Genomic DNA, 17,501 nt, shown 5'->3' with positions numbered 1-17,501 from the left:
CTTAAATCACTTATTTTCAAGGGAAAATTAGTCTCAGACCACCAAATGTAGAGAGGTCAGAAAAACAGTACAAACTCCAAAATGGGTAACACCAGGAAGAGAGGATCTGTTAGTACAATATCTTACCTAATAAAAGAGAAACATGCAAATTAACCATCACTCTGCTACGCCCACAGCCAATCAGAGTGAGTATGCAAATTAACCCAACAAAGATGGAAGTTAATTTGCATATGCAGGCGTGGAGAGGAGTAAAGCCTACTATGAGGGGAAGTGGGGCGGGGGGAGGGGGGGGAGCTACTGTAGTGGTGCTTCAGACAGAAGTGAGGACTTGCCGGCTCTGGCGACCTAGGAGCAAGGAGGTGCTGGCTCCCGGGCAGCCAGGGAGCGGGGACTTGCCGGCTCCTGGGCGGCTGGGAGTGAAGCCAGGGGAAGGAAGGCCTATTCTTGCATGAATATCGTGCAACGGGCCTCTAGTTAAGTGAATATAATCCCTACTTGATGAGAATAGGCATACGTGTTGTTTCTTCTACTTTATTAAACTGCTTTCCTGGCTCTGTAGGCTTTGGTTAACAAATTCAAATTATGTCATGATATGTGAGGACACAATTTTTACCTTTTAAGTACAAATGCTATAGGCAATGAGCAACATGTGATAATTTCTATTAATACATTTTTATCAATACAAATTTAAAAAAATCTTGGTATTTTGTACAGTGCTTTAGATGTATGCTAACAATAAATGTTCATAATACTCCTATGAAGTAGGTATTGTTTACTTTGTTCATAGGAGAAAATTGACCCCAAGAAAGATTCATAATGTTACCCCACATCACATGAAACCCAGTGCATCTGCTCTGAAGCCCATATTTCTAGTTACTTCTTTCTCTATTACTGTTGCATAATAATCTCTCTTGTACTTCTTTTTATAAAGGAATTCATATGAACACATTTTAGAGTGAACTTTGGTATTTGCCTACTCCTACAAAATGCTGGACGACTTTTAGAAGCATCATTATGATTAGTTACTTGAATGTTATTCGATGTGCTCAAGGTGGTGTCAGAATTATTACAGCATTTCTATTAGACATCATGCTTCTTTGTTTTCTGTGTCCTCAGTAAATATTTCTGCTTGTAAACAAAGTAAGATCCAAAGTCTCTGTGGTAATAACTAATAGGAACTCATCTAATGCATTTGATTTTAACGGAGTTCTGCTCTATTACCAATATATGTAATATCCCTATTTTCCAAATCTCTTTGGTTTATATTCTTATTTATGATACCCTGATCTATCCACATATTACTTAATGATCCTCAAAACACCATTAGGTATAGAAACATCAAAAGTGTATTTTCCTTTACTGTGGCTTTAAATTTTCTACTTGGCTATAAAAAAAGAGAAATAACCAGTTTATAAGATCATGGATCATACTATCAAAGCAAATTAGCATGTCAGAAGTAGAGCCTTTCCTGGTGCTAAGATGCACAAAGAATTTCTCCCAGGGGTCCTTAGTAAATAGACACATTGATTATAGCTGTTGGAACTCAATAACTTTTATGATAAAAATGTAATAGGAAATTCCATATGGCCTTTCTTATTATGTCCCTCAGTGAAAGTCTGGTAAAGGAAATTTTAATAGAAACCAGAATGTGGTAGTGAAAGGGTACAGTTATCTGGCTTATTCTGAAATGAAAAAATATTAAGTAGCTGAAGAATTAAATGAATTTCCCTCATGAAATCCTTGATGAATTCTATTTCTCTGCATGAATGTGTGATAATAATTAAATACTGAAGAAGTCAAAGTTCTCTTCTCTGGCCAGGCTCTGGAGTACAGAGTATATTATCCACAGAGAACTCTGAGTCACAAAGCTAATATAACAGGATACTAAAGTGAAACCTTCAGCTGAAATCCTAAGGCAACATACAGTAAAGTGTGTTGTAATTCACATCACTTCTATGAAATTGCTAAAATATGATTGACCAAGAACCAGTTAGATTACTGCTAAAACTCCTTCCCTACAGAACATAAAGGGTCAGGAAAGGACTGTGCATTTTGAGAAGAGAGCTGTGCTGAATGCTCCATCTTCTCTCTTACATTTGGTATTATAAAATCTTTTAAATTTGGGGCATTTTAGTGGCTGTGTAGTAGTATACAAATATGTATTGTCTTAAAATTTATATAAATAAAATAAAACCTACTTGTGGTGTAAAGCTCAATGGATTTTGACAAACTCATCCTCATGTGTCCACCACCACACTCAACATACAGAACAGTTTCATCGCTCGAAGACATTTCCTCATACTCCCCTTCTGTAGTCAACTGTCCTCCCCTTCCCAACCCTGGATAAAAACAAAACAAACAAACCAACAACAACAAAAAAAAACTGATCAATTATTTTCCTGTACAGTTTTGCTATTTCCAGAATGTCATGTAAATGAAATAATACATGTAGCCTTTTGGGTCTACTACTTTCATTTAGTAAAATATATTTGAGATTCATTCATGTTATGCATATATGAATAATTTTATTGGTTAGTGTTATTGCATTATATATAGATGTACCACAATTTGTTTACTCATTCACTGATTAAAGGACATTTGGGCTATTTTCAGTCTTAATAATGGTCAAAAAGTAAATATAAACACTTCTATACATATTTTTGTATAAACATGAGTTTCTATTTCTCTGGGAGAGAGACTGCATGTTTAATAAAGGGACTGGAGGGCTGTACATTCCTGCCAGCAATACAGGAGAACTCCAGGTGTTCTACTTCTCACCTGCACTAACCAGTGTTTTGTTTTGTTTTGTTCTTTCATTTTCTCCATTTCTTTATTTTTTCCACTTAACTTTCATAATGACTAAGCAGGTTCATCATTGTATGACATGTCTTTTTACCATCTGAGTATTTTCTTTAGTAACGTTTTTGTTTAAGTGTTTTGCTCATGTTTTTAAATGAAGTTGTATATTTTTCCTGAATTGTGAGAGTTCTTTATATATTCTGGATATACATCCTCTGTCTAATGTGATTTATAAATTTTTCTCTCATTATGTAGCTTGCCTTTTTTTTTTAATATATATTTTATTGATATTTCACAGAGAGGAAGGAAGAGGGATAGAGAGCTAGAAACATCGATGAGAGAGAAACATCGATCAGCTGCCTCCTGCACACCTTGTACTGGGGATGTGCCCGCAACCAAGGTACATGCCCTTGACCGGAATCGAACCCGGGACCTTTCAGTCCGCAGGCCGATGCTCTATCCACTGAGCCAAACCAGTTTCGGCTTGCCTTTTTAACTGATGGTATTTACATGGCAAACGTTTTGTTTAATTTTGACAAAATCCAATTTATCAATATCTTATTGTGTGGCTTATGCTTTTGTATGATATCTAAAAACTCTTAGACTAAGTCAAGGTCACAAAGATATTCTCCTTCGTTTTATTCTAGAATTAGAGGCCCAGTACACAAATTCATGCATGGGTGGGGTCCGGCCAGCCTGCCCCTATGGGGGCCATCAGGCCGGGCCAGCCAGGGGAGGGGCCACAGGAGGTCGGCCTGCCCTGCCCCTGATGGGGTGGTGATGGGGGCGGGGCTGGTCAAGGGGAAAAGCCAGGGGTGGTTGGCTGGCTGGCCCTGCCCCAAATCGATGTTCTGAGGGCCAATGGGGACCCCAATCAGGCCCATTGGCTGCCGCAGTGCACATCACAGTGACCGGTCATTCTGATAGTTCTGGTCTCTTGGCTTTTTTTATATATATAGATATTAATAGCTGTATGGATTCACATTTAGGTCAATGATGAGTGTTGAGTTAATTTATATAGAAGATGTAAGATATGGGTCAGGGCGGACAACCTTGCATTGACCCACATCTTAGGGAGAATGCATTTACTCTTACATAATTAAATATGAGGTCAGATATAGGGTTTTCATACAAGTTTTTGTCAGGTTAGAAAGGTTCCCTCTAATTCTCAGTTTTCTGAAACTGTTTTATTATCTTAAATGAATGTTAAATTTTTTCAACGAGTAATTAGCATCTAGAAATACTTGTATATTTCTGTTGTTGTTCTTAATATAGTGAATTGTATTGCTTTATTTTTTCAGTTGTATAACAAGTCTTTCAATCCTGGAAAAAAACACAGTTGGTTTTGGTATATTATAATTTTAAAATATTACTGGATTTGTTTACTACACATTTTAAAAATATTTTTGTATATATTTACTTTTTCCCTTTAGTGTTGCCTTTAGTATTGATATTAAGATGATGCTAGCCTCATAAAATGAATTGAGGAGTTTTCCATGTTCATTTTCAGAAAGAATTTATGTAAGCTTGATATTATGTCTTCCTTAAAATCTTAATAAACACGACCCTGGAGGTTTCTTTGAGGGTAATTACAAATTTAATTTCTTCTAATTGCATGCATATTAAATATTGAGATTTTGTATTTCTTCTAAGTCGGTTTGGATATTTGTGTATTTCAAGGGATTTATCTATTTAATTTAAATTTTTGTGTTAAATGATAGGAAGTTTTTCTTAATATTTGATTAGTAGCCATTCATCTTTTCTTATAACTATAGTAATACTCTCTCTTTCACCTCTGATATTGGTAATTTGTGTTATAGTTCTTTATATTCTTTATTAATCTGGCTAAGAATTACCCATTTAAGTAAAATGGGTAAAAGACTAGCTTTTGCTTTCATTAATTCTATTATTGCCCATTTTTAATTTTACTGATTTCTATTTAAGTTAGGTTTTATTGGTTCTCTTTCTAGCTTTGTAGGATTGAAGCTTATGAGATTAATTTTAAATCTTTATTCTTTTTTGTTGTCTTTCCATTGTATTCAAGCTTGCATAGTTTTAGATAAGAAGTCTGAAAATTTCTTATTTCTATTTCTTTGTATGCAGTGTATATTTTATCTCTGGCCACTTGTTATATTTCTCTCTGGTTTTCAACAGCTTAATTATAAAATGCCTTTGAGTGATTTTATTTGTGTTTATACTGCTTGAAGTTTATAAGATTCCTGGAGTTGCCATTTTACTGTATGCATCAAGTTTAGAAAATATGTGGCCTTATTTTTTTTAATATATTTTCTGACCCCTTTATAGGATCCCAATATCCATATATGAGAACATTTTATATTGTTCCACATATTACTGTTTGTTTCATTATTAGTATTTTTCTCCCTCTGCTTCAGATTGCATAAGTATAAGATACTCTTGTTATGCTATTAAGTTTAAAAATTTTTCAGTATCAACTCTGCTGTTGATTTTAGCCAATTAATATTTCATTTGAAATATTTTGTGTCCCTATAACAAGAATTTTCATTGTTTTTTTCTATCTCCCACTTATCTCATTATATTCATGTATTTTCTTTAATACTTGAACATAGTTTTAATAGCTTGCTACTTTAAAAACTTTGATTATTCTATTATCTCTATCATTCATATATCTCATTCTGTTGATTGATTTTTCCCCTTATATTGTTCAGTTTCCTGCTTCTTGGAACATATAGTAAGTTTTATTGAATATTGGACCTTGTGTTGCTACATTGTTAAATGTCTAGATATTGTTTTGTTTTTAAAGTGTTGGATTTTTTTCTCACAGGAAGCTTCATTGTTTAAAGATAAATTTGGTCCATTGAACCTTGCTTTTATGATTTAAAAAGAGGTCTATAGAAGTCTTTACTCTAGTTTTTTACCAGCCCTACTACTTAGACATAAGCCCTCCACTGAATGTTCTGGTACTTACAGGAGCCTCCCTGTTATTGATGGTCAGAGATCAAATGTCTACTTTCCATGTTTGAGTGCTTAGAATTCTCCTGCTTACAAACTCCTTCTTCTTTCCCCAACTTTTCTGTGTTTCTTCCTATGCGTGTAAAGCCTAGGCCTCAGTATATGCAAGGAAACAAATGTAGATTTCTGTAGTTGGTTGTGTGGGTTTCTTCTCCTTAGAATTCTGTACCACTACTTCCAGTGCCCTTGGCCTGCTTGTCTTATCTAATAAAAGAGTAATATGCAAATTAACCATCACTCCGCTACACCCACAAGCCACGCCCACAAGCCAATCAGGAGTAAGTATGCAAATTAACCCAAACCAAGATGGCTGTAGCCACAGAGCAAGCAGAAGGGAGGCTTGGGTTACCCTGGCGATGGAGGAAGCCAAACTTTCCACACACCCTGGCAGGGCCCAGACCTCCACTCAAGGCTACAAAGTTTCAATTATAGAAGATAAATAAATCCCAACAAAAATGGAGGCAGCCACAGAGCTGGAGAGAGCAAAAGGCTAGGGTTGGCCCCAGCAATGGAGGAAGCCAAGCTTCTGAAGCCCTGGCCTGTCTTGGCCTCTGCTTAAGGCTACAAAGTTTCAATTATAGAAGATAAATAAATTCCAACAGAAATGGCTGCCGCCACGGAGCGAGCAGGAGGCTTGGCTCCACTCCAGGCTACAAAGTTTCAATTATAGAAGATAAATAAATCCAAGATACCAGGGCCTCTGCTTGGGTCATCGGGGGACATGGCTGGCCTGCAAACCACCACAGGCCCCTTGCCCAGGCTGCCCCATGCCCCAAGGGAACCCCCACCCTGATCCGGGACACCCTTCAGGGCAAACCAGCTGGCCCCCACCTATGCACCAGGCCTCTAGCCTATCTAATAAAAGAATAATATGCAGATTGACCATCACTCCAACACACAAGATGGCTGCCCCCATGTGGTCAAAGATCCTGCCCCCATGTGGACACAAGATGGTCGCCACAAGATGGCCAGCAGGGGAGGGCAGTTGGGAAGGACCAGGCCTGCAAGCGAGGGCTGTTGTGGGTGATCAGGCCAGCAAGGGAGGGCAGTTGGGAGGGACCAAGCCTGCAAGGGAGGACAGTTGGGGGCAATCAAGCCTGCTGGGGAGGGCAGTTAAGGTTGACCAGGCTGGCAGAGGAGGGAAGTTGGGGGTGACGGGGCCTGCAGGGAAGGGCAGTTGGGGGGGACCCAGGCCTGCAGGGGAGAGCAGTTGGGAGGGACTACGCCTAAAGGGTAGGGCAGTTAGGGGTGACCAGGCCTTCAGGGGAGAGCAGTTAGGGGTGACAAGGCCTGTAGTGGAGGGCAGTTAGGGGCAAACAGACTGGGAGGGGAGCAGTTAGGCATCAATCAGGCTGGCAGGGGAGTGGTTAGGGGGTGATCAGGCTGGCAGGCAGAAGTGGTTAGGGGCAATCAGAAAGGCAGGCAGGTGAGCATTTGGGAGCCAGCAGTCCTGGATTGTGAGAGGGAAGTCGGACATCCCTTGAGGGGTCTCAGATTGGAGAGGGTGCAGGCTGGGCTGAGGGACACCGCCCCCGCCGTGCACTAATTTCGTGCACCAGGCCTCTAGTATTCTAATATTTCATTGTTTAGCTCAATCGTTTCATTAGGCCGTGCTTTCCACCTCTCTGAGCCTAGGGTGTGAAAGTTGCTTTCAGATAGACAGTCATAGAGATCAACTGCGGAGCTCACCTTGTTTAAATCATATTCTGTCTTTTACCCAATGTGTGAAAAGTTCTTTCAAATAATTTATCAATTTTTCTAGTGGGTTATAGCAAAAAGATAAGTCTTTTCTTTGTTCCTAAATGTAACTAGAAGCAGAATTCCAGAGTTAATCTGTTTAAAAATATTCAAATGTGTCATACTCTTTTGCTTATAGTAGTGTAATTCTTCCTGAAGTTACTAAATTCAAACAAATTCATTAAAAATTGTCCAAGACCTTCAAGGCTTTGCTCTCTGCTTAAAATTCCAGCCTCCCCTCTACTCATTCTTGCTAAATTAATGCTCTGGCCTAACTAAACTTTTAGAATTTTTTAAAATATATTTTTTATTGATTTTTAGAGAGGAAGGGAATGAGATAGAGAGATAGAAACATTGACGAAAGAAAGAGCTATCAGGGGACCCTTTTCCCCTCCCCATGTGGGAGTCTGTACTTGTTCTTTAATAAATTTCCACCTTTGCTATAAAAAAAAAAGGAAGGAAGGAAGAAAGGAAGGAAGGAAGGAAAGAAAGAAAGAAAGAAAGAAAGAAAGAAAGAAAGAAAGAAAGAAAGAAAGAAAGAAAGAAAGAAAAAAAGAGGTCCCTCCTCCATTCCCCTACTGGGGATTGAGCCCGAAACCTGGGCATGTGCCTTGACTGGAAAACAAACCTGGGACCTCTTGGTTTATGGGTTGACACTCAACCACTGTGGCATACTTGCCAGGCCAAACTTTTAGAATTTTTATTTGAAATTACGACAGCTCAATTATGATGTCATAGCATCTTGTATTTGCCCCAATTATAATACTTATTTCACTTTATTGAACTTGCCTGCTTATACTTTTGCTTCCCCACTGAATTGTAAGCTTTTTGAAATTCAAACAATCTTGTTCAGTGGTCAGAGACTCTCGCATAATTAATAGCTATTGAATGGAAGGAAAGAATGCAGGCAGGAAAGAAAGCAGCAGTTGATCAGGAGCTAATTTGAGAGCTTTCTTTCAGTGCTATCTGGGGTACTATGATAAATAATAACAACAAGATAATAAAAACCTTGAGCTTTTAATCACTGGTCGTATTTATTTGCTTCTGATACCTTTGTTTCAATCATTTAGTATATAATTTCCATGATTTCATCTAACCATACACCCTCCTCTTATTGCTCCTTTAAACCCCACTATTTTTGTGCTCTAACAAAACTTCCCAGAATCATATTACCTGTTAGATTCGTAGTACATTCTCATGAAAATAATTTGCTTCAAAGGAATGTCTTATTAGATTTATTTTTCCTAACTTCACTCATATTTTCAGAGGTATTAATAAACTCAACAACTTAATAACTAAGACCACTTATTTTTTCTGGCTGTCTTTGAAAATTATAAACAAATTACAAATTGTATATGCAAGTAGGACTCCAAGTCTAGTGAAGAACTGTGATAGGCAGAATAATGATACCAAGGAAGGCCATGCCCCAATCCCTTGAACCTGTGACTATGTCACCTTAGATGGTAAAGAGAATTTGCAGGTGTAATTAAGGCTAATATCTTGGATCAGGTAGGTGGACTAAATTTAATACATGAGACCTTAAAAGTAGAAGAGAAAGGCAGAAGAGTGGTTCAGAGAGATGAGACTAGAGGCAATAGAGATTTAAATTAGCAGAGACACTGACCCACCATTTGCTGGCTTGGAAGATGGAGGAAGAGGGCTGTGACGCAAGCAATGAGAGTGGCCTCTAGAAGCTGAGAATAACCCTCCGCCAGGGAAATGGGTTCCGGCCACTACATCTGCAAGGAACAGAATCCTTCCCAACAACCGGAATGAGCAAAACAAGCCTCCAGGAAGGAATCTTATACTACTGACACTTCTGTTTTAGTTCAATGAGATCCTGTATCATTTCATGTTGTTGCTGTAACAAATTACCACAAAGTCAGTGATTAAAACAGCACAAATGTATTACTTTACACTTCCGTAGGTCAGAAGTCTGGCACCAGTCTCAGCAGGTTAAAAGCTAAGTGTTGACGAGCTGTGCTCCTTTTTGTAAGCTCTAGAGGAGAATCAATTCCTTGCTGTCATCTGAGGGCTGTTCCCAGTTTCTAGAGGCCACAGCTGTCCTTGGCTCGGACCTCACTTCCTCCATCTTCAGAGTCAGCCTTGGTGACTTATCCTGTCACATCTTTCAGTGCCTCTTTTCCCTTCCTGTTCTATTCTTACGGACACATGATAGATTGGACCCTTCCAAATAATTAATTGCCCATCTCAGGGTACTTAACATTAATCAAACCTGCAAAGTCTTATTTGCCATGCAAGTTAATAGAGTTGCAGACCCCAGTGATTAGGGTATGGATATCTTTGGGGGACCCATTATTCTAATTATCACAAACCTATGCTATACTTCTGAACTAAATACTAAATTTGTATGATTTTAAACCAGTAAATTTGTGGTAATTTGTTATAACAGCCATAGAAAACTAATAAAAGACCAATAACACCTTTCAAAGATTAAATTAACATCTACATACTGCTTTATAGTTCTAAGAGCAAGGATTACACAGACATGACCTACTTTAGTGCATATAGAGAGTAAGCATGTTTATTATCACCATTTACAAAGATAATGCTAATGCAGCATTTCAATGATATATAGATCAGTCATATAGGTTTTAGAATTAGTTCTGAATATCATATCTGTCAATGGGCTCATCAGCAAGAAATGTAACCTCTTTAAATGCTAGTATCTTATTTTATGTAATGAAATCTACCTCATATGTATATCTAAGTTTAACTGAGGAATTCATAATTAAAAGCACTAAGTGTGGTACCTTACACACAATTAAGAATTAATAAAAGGTATATGTTATTTTAAATGAGAAGATTAATCTACCTTATCTAATGAAATGTCAAATTTTCTGAACTTTCTATTGTTATCTTTCTTTAATATATAGTCAACAAATATAGAGAGCTCATACTAAACATGGAGTAAGTTGAGGCTTTTTATATCACAGAACTTACAGTGTAACAGAAAAGATATTTTAAAAGTTGTTAATAATTAAATAAATAATAGGAAACATGTACATAACACAAACATTAGTGTAATATATATATATATATATATATATATATATATATATTGTAAACATATAACATGGAGCTACTAGACTGAGTTATGAGTAAATCATGAAAATTTTCTCTGAGGAGGCATTGCATAAACAGAGACCTGAAGGATGAGAATCAATTATTAGGGTGAATTAAAGGATAAGGTGTTCCAGGAAGCAGGAATCAAGTGCATAAAGATAAAGAAGTCCAGAGGGATGCTAGCTCACTCAGCGGACAATCCCCATCAGAAACTCAAAGCCATCTTTGAATACTGTTTTCAGATCAGAGACTATTCAAGGATGATTATATATATATATATATATATATATACACACACACACACACACACACACACACACACACATATGTGTGTATATATATATATATATACACACAAATATATATATCCTATCTAATAAAAGAGCAATATGCAAATTGACTGTACCTCTGCCCACCCACAAGTCACAGCCACCAGCCAATCAGGAGCAAGTATGCAAATTAACCCAACCTGCGGCCACAGAGTGAGCAGGAGGCTTGGGTTTCCCCAGCAATGGAGGAAGCCAAGCTTCCCGCACACTCTGGCCGGACTCCACTCAAGGCTACAAAGTTTCAATTATAGAAGATAAATAAATCCCAACAAAAATGGCAGCAGCCACGGAGCTGACGAGAGCAGGAGGCTTGGGTTGCCCCCGGCGATGGAGGAAGCCAAGCTTCCTGGCCTGCCTTGGCCTCTGCTCAAGGCTACAAAGTTTCAATTATAGAAGATAAATAAATCCAAGATACCAGGGCCTCCGCTTGGGTCATCTGGGGGTGTGGCCAGCCTGCAGACCACCACAGGCCCCTCACCCAGGCCACCTCATGCCCCAAGGGAACCCCCACCCTGATCCAAGACACCCTTCAGGGCAAATCAGCTGGCCCCCACCTGTGCACCAGGCCTCTATCCTATTTAATAAAAGAGTAATATGCAGATTGACCATCACTCCAACACACAAGATGGCTGCCCCCATGTGCACACAAGTTGGCAAGCAGGGGATGGTAGTTGGGAGGGACCAGGTCTGCAAGGGAGGGCAGTTGTGGGCGATTAGGCCAGCAGGATAGGGCAGTTGGGAGGGACCAGGCCTGCAAGGGAGGGCAGTTGGGGGCAATCAAGCATGCAGGGAGGGCAGTTAGGGTGACCAGGCTGGCAGAGGAGGGAAGTTGGGGGCGACTGGGCCTGCAGAGAAGGGCAGTTGGGGGGGACCCAGGCCTGCAGGGGAGGGCAGTTAGGGGTAAACCAGGCCTGCAGGGGAGGGCAGTTAGGAGCAAACAGGCTGGGAGTGGAGAAGTTAGGCATCAATCAGGCTGGGAGGGGCGTGGTTAGGGGGTGATCAGGCTGGCAGGCAGAAGCGGTTAGGGCTAATCAGGAAGGCAGGCAGGTGAGCAGTTGGGAGCCAGCAGTCGTGGATCGTGAGAGGGCAGTTGGACATCCCTCGAAGGGTCCCAGATTGGAGAGGGTGCAGGCTTGGCTGAGGGACACACCCCCCCATGTACGAATTTCGTGCACCGGACCTCTAGTATATATATATCCTATATAATAAAAGGCCAGAGGCATCACAACTGGAACAACCAGAGACCAGACCACTACAGCCCCTTTCAGGGCTGGCCCCATCCCCAAGCAAGCATTTAGGGGCAATCAGGCAGGCAGGCAGAGTGGTTAGGGGTGATCAGGTAGTCAGACCAGTGGTTAGGGGCGATCAGGTAGGCAGCCAGCCCCTTGCAGGGATGGCCCTGCCCCCAAGCAAAGAAAGAGGGTGGCCCAGGCCACCCAAGCCATTGCACTCCAGCCTGTCACCTGCAGAGGGAGGCCACCAGTGGCAGGGGTTAGGGGGGTGCAGTGCTGCACAGATGGTAAGCAGTGGCAGCGGCGGGTGTGGGGCCAGCTGCCTGCAGCCGGGGGAAGGAAAGCCCCAATAGGCCCTGATTTCAGGCCAGGCTTAGGAACCCTACCCGAGGGGTCCTGGATTGTGAGAGGGTACAGGCTGGGCTAAGGAACCCCCTCCCCCTTGAGTGCATGAATTTTCATGCACCAGGCCTCTAGTGTGTGTGTGTGTGTGTGTGTGTGTGTGTGTGTGTGTGTGTGTGTATATACACACACACACACACACACACACACATATATATATATATATACACACACATACACATATATATATATATATATATGTGATAAGTGAATATTATATATGTATCCTTTCTTTATATATAAAGAAAGAAAGGAGAAAAGTGAAGTGAATCAAGAAGGTTAAATTGCCCTTGGGCACTCAGACAGAGAGAAAGTGACCCCGCATGATGTCAACTGTCAACCCCACCTACAGGGCAGATGTGTGTACTGATCTCCTACAGTGATATAAGAACTGAACTAGTAATTTCTAATAATGCTACTTGAGTGACTTTCTTAAACTTCTAGTTCCACTTGAATAACATGTTAAGACAGAAGCACTAATTCTCGAATATAGTGACCTCTCACCATGGAAACAATATTAAATTGACCTTCCCAGCATGCCTAAACGTATGCATTGTAATAACAGCTAATGCATTTTTTAATTCCTATGATGAGTTCTAAGTGCTTTAGTTCCATTAACCCAATTAATCCTCACAACATCCATATGAGGCAGTTTCTGTTATTCTCACACATCTCAGATGAGTAAACTAACTGTTAAATTTCTTGTATAATATCATATATCTATAAATGGCAAAGCTGGGATTTGAAGCCAGATAGACTAGTTCTAGAACTCACCTCCCTAACTTCTCAGTATGGTACAATCCATAGAAGAAATAATTGCAGGATACCAAATATGCTAGTGGATAATAAGCTGACAGAAAATAACAATCATGAATGTAAATAAACCCTTCGAAGGATATTTTGAAAATTCACTTGCAGATGACCATTCAGTAATAAATGGCTATGAAACCCTAACAAAATATACTCCTGCAGTGAAACCTTGAAAAGTGGATGATTCTTTCTGAGCAAGGGTTTTGGAAAACAATTGAAATAACTCTGCAAATCGGTATACAATCATTGACCTGAGTATGTGTATTCAGAGACCAGTAACTGAGACACGGGGCTTCTAGAAAAGGTTTGAGAATTACTTAGGAGGCAAAATTTACAGGACACGGTGACTGATGGTTGTGGGCACTGAGATAAAATGTATTGTCAATGTTAATAATGAGGTTTCTGGCTTGAGCAACTGGGTGATGGTCAAAGCACTCACAGTCTTGGAGCCCAGGAGGAGCTGCAGAGATGGCAGGGGAGGGCAGGCTGTTTTGTGTGAGTCGACTTGGAGATGTCGGTGAGTCATCCATTGAAGATGTCCGGTTAAACGTATTTAAGTTTCAAGATATAGATATGGACTAAGTTGATCAATCAAGGGTGGATCAATACATAAATAGTAATGAAATGCAAATGAATGAACAAGATCCCCTGTAAATAGTGTCCTCAGTGAAGGAAAAAAAAGTCAGGACAAAATCAATATTTAAGGGATGTGAAACAGTAAAGGATTTCTCTTGAAAAAGTGAAATCAAATGGTCAGAAAGACGAGAGGAAAACTCATGAAAGATCAAGACCTAGAAATTAAGAAAAGCAAGATTTATTTTGTCAAATGTTTTTTTTCTGAAACTTATTGGTACTTTGTAGAAATTTGATTCTGTTGCTCACAGTTTTTATATGCAATATAAAGTATGGTTCATATACCTTCTCAAACCATGAAGCTAAGTCTGAATATCCTTTTAGTGGCCACCATAGCAATATTTCTGGTGAGGTTCTTATAAATCTGATGGGAGAGATTTTATAAAGCATAGCTACATCCTATTTTTTCAGCTTTCCTTTTGAAAATGGTGATAACAGTGGCATTATTAAAAGCATGGGGAATCTCTTCAGTTCTTCGTTTTTTGAGAAAAGTCTACCTATGCCTGGAAGAGACTACACACAAAAGAGAACTATTGTTGAGACTATAGGCAGTACTTATCCCTTTTTCTTCAAATCATATTGAAAGTTTTTGTTAGTCTTTATGATTTTACAAAGGATCTATGAAAACCGTAGTCTGTTCTCACCATGGCCATCACCTATCACTTCAGGATGTCAGTAAAGATGACAATGCTTTGTAAATTCCTTTTCCTTCTCCAGGACTCAGAAAGAGAAGTGACAACTTCTTTGAATATAAGTGCTTAGTTCTGATTTTCTGTGCTCTATCTTTACAGGACTTTATTCATTCATTTTATACATGTTCTTGTTTATTTACTCAAATATTTACCAAGAGTATGATGTTTCAGGCATGTCCCTGGGCTGCAGACTCAGAGATGAACAACACAGAAACTGTCACTGCACTCACAGAGATTGGCAAAAATCTGTGACCAGAGAGGGCTGCCATATTTCATTTACATTTACTTATATCGGTATCCTAAAAGATAAGAAAATATTGCATAATGTTTTTTTTTCATCTAAATTTATAGGAGCGCCCCAAGGTAGTGAATATCCTCATAAACATTGTAAAGGCTTGGTGTTGGTGATGGTCCTCATGTGTCTGGCTCCCTATCTCACTCACACTTGCTCTTTACCCTCCATTTGGGGAGAGCAGTTGGGCTACATTGCATGAACTGAAATGTTCTTTGCTTTGTAATGTACTATGCTCAAATCCTCTCCCCTTGTGTCAGGAGTGATGGAAAAAGAGGCAACCCAGCCAGGTATAAAAGAGGATTGGTTTCCTTGGCTCCACAACTAAGGTGAAAAATTACTATTGGGGAAAACAGGACAACAAAAACCAGAGGCAGCCAAGCCAAGTACAGACAACTAGGAAGCTTCAGAGTTTGAGTCCTGGGCCACTCCAAGTTTCAAACCTGAAATGTATGCCTGGTGAGATCAGACTGAGAAGAGAGCAAGGATAGAAACAGAGCTGCTTGTGTAAACACAAGAGAAAACTTAGAGCACACATATTGGGAGAGCTGATGCATAGTATGGTGCATGTAAGTGAGAAAAATGAAGTTAACCATGTATGTATGCTTTCCCCCCTAAGTGCCTTTATATTAGTGCTATATTACTGATGGTTAGTGTTGGCAATACCATTCATTCACTGGTTCTATAGCTATTGATTTAAGAAATGCATAAACATTTACTGCTAATTCTGGTCGTTGTAAATAGGGACATTGTTCTTTGGTGGAGTTGAGAAGGATCCCTAAACATTGTTAGGTGGATTGTGTAGTGAACTCCAGAGATAAACATTCACTAGTTATAAATGGTGTTCTTGGAGTTGACTGATGTAGTGGTTCTGATCTGGAGTTATTTTTGTCATACAGCTTATTAGAGTTGCTTTCAATCTTTCAGAGCCTGCCTTTTTTTTTTCCTGGTAGATATACCTTTCTAATGTGTTTCTTCTTATCCTTCAATACTTTAAGAACAATTGTTCATATGTCTATAATGTTTAAACAGCAAAAGGCAGTAATACAGAAACTCACACCCACACCACATTTAATTATTTATTTAAGAATTATAAAATAGTTGATTATTCAAACAGGTATAATGCACATTTTTTTATCAAAAAATTCATTTTGGAGGACACAATTTTTAAAAATTATCTCAGTACACAAAAATAGAAATATTCAAGTAACATTTTAATACTGAAAATAAGTTAGGCCTTAATAAATTTTTTTTACAATGTTTCACAGTAGGATACTTTTAACTTGTGTGATTGGCTTCATTTTTCATTGCTCAACCAGGTTAATTCTAATGCAGTATATCAATTCATCCATACTTTAATTTCCATCTAATATTGATCTTGTATTAACTCAAGTTATACTTTAAAAATTCTAGGATGTGAATAAGGGTTCTGCCCTCCCTAAATTTTAATAGTTTTTGCAGATACATATAAGCTTAGATTATTTTCATTAATAAGAGTGAAAATAAGAGAAGACAGGAACAATAGAAAATCAATCAATGTTTTATTTGTATATTGGAGTCGGGTAAGGACACAGGTTAGTAAAAAAGTGATTATAGAATCAGGTTTTATAGAATCAGATTGTAAGTATGCGGACTTTGAAGACAACTGCTGCTTTTGTAAGTTTTCTTCTTATACCTGAAATAGCTTACCAGCCAACCATCATCTAAGTATAACTCTCTTCTGTCTACATTTTGTGATTAACAAAAAAACAAACAAAAAAGGAGTAATGCCTTAATCATATAAATCCTAAACACTCCAGGTTGCAACTAATAAAGTCTTAATTACCTGGAAGGCAGACAGTGCAGCAACTGATTTAGGGCCAGGTAACAGAGCCCACAGGAAAAAAATAAAAGTAAAGTGTTGTTTTTAATTGACATGGATTTTAGACTTGGAGCAGCATAACTAAATTTTATTTTGCTCCATTCATATAAAATTAAATATTCTTACTGGTTGTATAACTTACATTATTATAATAGTTTTGGTGACAGAGTAAAATGAAAACAGAACTAAGGTTGATTTTGAAAACAGACCGTTTAATGGAATCATTGTTTTATTTTCCAGTTTTCTTTGGTATGCCTTGAACTGTGATTTTAAAAGACTTGTCCAAGAAGGGAGAAGGGTCGCAACCTCTTGAAATTCACATTTCGTTTGCCATGATAATCACAGCCTTTCCTGCCCAATGTTTCTCTGCTTTCAAATAAATAAAAATTCCATTATTTCAGAAGGCATCATTCTTTTTTTCAATCTAACTCATTGGGGATATTCTTTCACCTGTGATTATGTCTTTATATTTTTAATCTGCTGCTATCTTTAGTCAAATAGAATGTTTTCCCTGAAATATTAAAAATAAAGATCATTTAGTGTCTTTTTATGACCACTATAACTTTTCATTTGAGAGCCATAAAGATTTTTTGAGGTTTATTGTGTGGGTCATATATGGTATATAAGATGTACCTC

At 38.7% G+C, this 17,501-nt stretch overlaps 1 protein-coding gene across 1 annotated transcript in view; it reads left to right on the top strand.

Annotated features, from left to right (window-relative positions):
• NEGR1 (neuronal growth regulator 1) overlaps positions 1–17,501 on the top strand; it is a 917,357-nt gene that overhangs the window by 582,828 nt on the left and 317,028 nt on the right. The window lies entirely within an intron of this gene.

This window comes from Plecotus auritus (assembly GCF_963455305.1).
Source record: "Plecotus auritus genome assembly, chromosome: 2".
NCBI classification, from domain to species: Eukaryota; Metazoa; Chordata; class Mammalia; order Chiroptera; family Vespertilionidae; genus Plecotus; species Plecotus auritus.
The sequence above is the reverse complement of the archived record's forward strand: the minus strand, read 5'-3'. Positions and strand labels throughout refer to the sequence as shown.